Genomic DNA, 4,194 nt, shown 5'->3' on the forward strand with positions numbered 1-4,194 from the left:
CCAAGTTGCCCAGGCGGGTCTTGAACCCACAGGCTCAGGCAGTCCACTCACCTCAGCCTCTCAAGGTGCGGGATTACAGGCTGAGCCACTGAGCCTGGCTCCTATGTTCTCTTAAGGGCCAGGTGTACCCCCTACATCAAGGGTCCAACCCCCTTCAAACGGCCCCCACCGTTACTTCCAAAAATTGGACTGGAAAAAGCACTAGAACTGTCTAACCATAATTTGCTTCAGTCACTGCAGGCTCTTCAAAGAGTTCAGCAAGCTGTCACTGAGACTGTGCAGGTAGCCTTCTAGAAACCAGTTCCAGAACATCCACACCCGTTCCAGCTCGGTGGCCAGATCTGGATAAAACGGCACAAAGCTGAGGCTCTCATCCCAAGGTGGAAAAGGCCCCACGTAGTGATCCTTACTACTCCTTCAGCCTTCAAAGTCAGCGGTGTCCACCCCTGGATTCATCATTCACAAGTAAAGGCAGCCACCACCATGCTCCCAGAAACATGGAAAATCGTCAAACCAGCTATTGGAGAAGATCCTCTAAAGATAATACTTTTGCAGGCCTGGGTATCTTAATCATATTCCTTGCATACTTTCCCCAGCTTGAGGCCTATTGGCCTAACCTGCATAATCCCTATACTCCAGAGAACTATTCCTGGGAACTGAGAAATAGCGTCACTGGGACTGTAATTGCCGCCTACAGAGGAAGCAGGTAACCTGTTTTTAATTTTGACCTTTGTAAATCATGGCCAAGCCTAACCCTCGGGGGCACACACACTGATGAATGCGGCACCTTAACTTATGAAAAAGGACTTAAATCTGTTGGTTTTTATGCTTGCCCGGCATCAGGTCCAGCCTGTTGCCACAAAGCAGGACAATACCACTGTGCTGCATGGGGGTGCGAAACTATTGCTCCTTGGAAAAACCGAGACCCCTACATAAGCATATGTAGAAAAAAGCCTGCTTCCCAATGCAGCCAAATACAAACATGCAACCCACTGCCCTCAGCATCCACTAGGTATGGGAAATGGGTAAAACGTGGGGGCTCAGAATGTATGCCGAAGGACCCAATCCTGGCATGCTGTTTACTATTCAAAGGCAGGCCATCCCCCACATCCTAAATCCTATGGGCCGCAATAGCAACTTGATTATTCAAAAACCTGAACCTTCTGAACGCCCCTCAACCCAACCACCCCAGGCGTCTGGTTCTACCTACCCTACAATTTCGGGGGCAGGTGCCAGTCTCCTACCAACCACATTAGTGCCCGGAAATGAAAATCATTTCCTCCCTATGCTATCCGCTGTTTACCAGTTTGCAAATGCCACTCATCCTGAAATAACAAGAGACTGCTGGCTATGTCTAGACCCTCGACCCCCTTATTATGTAGGAATTGCAGTGAACTCCTCAATAGGCAACATTGAAAAGCATGTACGCGTTTTTTTGTGTTTTTTTTGAGTTGGAGTCTCACGCGGTTGCCCAGACTGGAGTGCAGTGGCCGCTCCCGGCCACCGCAGCCTCGACCTGCTGGGCTCCAGCGAGCCTTCCACCTCAGCCTTCCAAGTAGCCGGAATTACAGGCATGCGCTACCACGCCTGGCTGATTTTTTGATTTATTGTAGAGATGAGGTCTTGCTGCCCAGGCAGGTCTCGAACCCGCGGGCTCAGGCAATCCACTCACCTCAGCCTCCCAAAGGCACGGGATTACAGGCTGAGCCACCGAGCCCAGCATGTATGCATTCTTAACCTTGCTACAGCTTAGTCCTTAGGACTATGTCTCTGGGGACAGAACTCGGCCCTTACTCTGGGAGATCTTCAAGGACGTGGATCTTGCCTTTATTCTCCCTCTTAGAAGTAAATCTCCCTACCAAATGTTGTGTGATACCACCTCTGTAATAAGTATCCCCAATCCAAAAACCTCTAGAGACCTCCACCTGGCTGTTGCACCCCTGACCACCTGGTTTGCTTGTATGCAAGGTATAACACCCTGTATTGCTTTAGAATACTTCAGGGACACCGCAGAAATCTGTGTCTTAGAGCATGTACTATCCCAGGTATATATATATGAAGGAATGGAGGGACGAGAACATCTTGGACTTTCAGGCCTCGGGCGATCCAAGAGGGTCCTCATATTAAGTGCCCCTCCTCATTAACCCAGGAATTGCAGGGTCCACAGCAATAAGTACAGCTGCTCTGGTTATTGGGGACCAAAACCTCAAAGAGCTAAGTAAACATGTTAATAAGAACCTAGGACTCCTGGAGTCGAGCATACCCCGCCTAGAGCAGCAAGTTAATTCCTTACCCGAGGTCATGCTCCAAAACAGAAGGGGACTTGATCTCTTCATGAAGCAGGGAGAGCTATGCATGGCCCTGGGAGAAACGTGCTGTTTCTATGCAAACCAATCCGGGGTCATCCGAGACATTCTTGCCCTGGTAAGAGACAATCTAAAACAAAGAGAGCTGCAAAGACAAGCCTCCGGAAATTGGTATCAGTCCCTCTTCTCTTCATCCCCCTGGCTCACAACCCTGATCTCGGCAGTGGTGGGGCCTCTCTTCCTGCTCCTAATAGGTATAACAGTAGGGCCTTGCTTAATTAAAAGCCTCCTTGGTTATGTTAAAAATAGTGTGTCATCAATAAAATTAATGGTCCTCAGAACTCAATATAATCCCCTTATATGAAGAGTCAATTATTTGAATCCAGGAACAACTGAAAGGGGGGAATGTGGAAGGGGACTTTAAAAAACATCTACAATGTCAAAAATTAGGCTAAGCATGTACTCAACCTTTGCACAGTTAAAAAAAAAAAAAGTTCCCTTCCTGGAAACTGGCAACAGCACCTGCTGGCTAGGTTAAACTGTTTAACAGCTTTTTTTTCCGCTTCTGTGAACCCCGCTTGCATTGCTTGAAAAGTACCTAGACCTCCAGGATGTTGCAGTTTGACCCACTTGGAAAGTCCTAAAGTGGTTCACCTCCATTTAAGCAAGCCCCTACAGCTAATGGGGGCCCCTTCCTGTGGGACTGTCATGTCTAGCAGGCAAGTGGCTGCCGACCCGGCTCTTAGCTAATAAAACTCTCCTTTTATAACTTGTACTTTGGTGTCAGTGTCTGTGAATTAAGCACTCAGTCCCTATTTCATTTCGGGGCTCACCTGGGAGATCTGAGAGCTTAATCCCCAGCCCCAATCACCAGCTGACCTTAAATTGAATTCTGGAACAAATGACCTGACAGATATTTACAGAACATTCTACCCAATAGCCACACAATACACATACTTTTCATCATTTCTTTTTTTTTTTTTTGAGTTGGAGTCTCACTCTGTCGCCCAGACTGGAGTGCAGTGGCCACTCCCGGCCACCGCAGCCTCAACCTGCTGGGCTCCGGCGATCCTTCCACCTCAGCCTTCCAAGTAGCCGGAATTACAGGCATGTGCTACCACGCCCGGCTGATTTTTTGATTTATCGTAGAGATGAGGTCTTGCTGCCCAGGCGGGTCTCAAACCCGCGGGCTCAGGCAATCCACTCACCTCAGCCCTTTTCATCATTTCATAGAACATTCACCAAGATAGACCATATGTGAAATCACAAAACAGGTCTCAATAAACTTTACAAATTTGAATTCATACAAAGTAACTTCTTGGCCCACGTGGGAATAAAACTAGAAATCAATTCCAAGAGAAACTCTCAAAACTGCACAAATACATGGAAATTTACCAACCTGCTCCTGAATGACCTTTAGGTCAACAATAAAATTAAAAGATAGAAATAAACAAAAAATTTGAAACAAAAGAAAGCAGAGACACAACATACCAAAACCTCTGGGATACAGCAAAAACAGTATTAAGGGGAAAGTTTATAGTGTTAAATGCTTACATAAGTAAAATAGAAGGAACACAAATTAACAATCTAATATTGCAACTCAAGAAACTAGAAAAACAAGAACACACCAAACACAAAGTTAGGGAAGAAAATAAATAACAAAGATCAGAAAAGAATGAGATACAGTTGAGACCAAAATACTACTTCTACTACTAATAATAATAATACAAAGGATCAAATAAAAAGTTGCTTATTTGAAAAAAAGAAGCCGGGTTCAGTGGCTCAACCCGTAATCCCGTGCTTTGGGAGGCTGAGGTGAGTGGATTGCCCGAGCCCACGGGTTCGAGACCCACCTGGGCAACTTGGCGAGACCTCATCTCTACAATAA

This window comes from Carlito syrichta, unplaced genomic scaffold (assembly GCF_000164805.1).
Source record: "Carlito syrichta isolate Samal-C Ts95f unplaced genomic scaffold, Tarsius_syrichta-2.0.1 Scaffold315896, whole genome shotgun sequence".
NCBI lineage: Eukaryota > Metazoa > Chordata > Mammalia > Primates > Tarsiidae > Carlito > Carlito syrichta.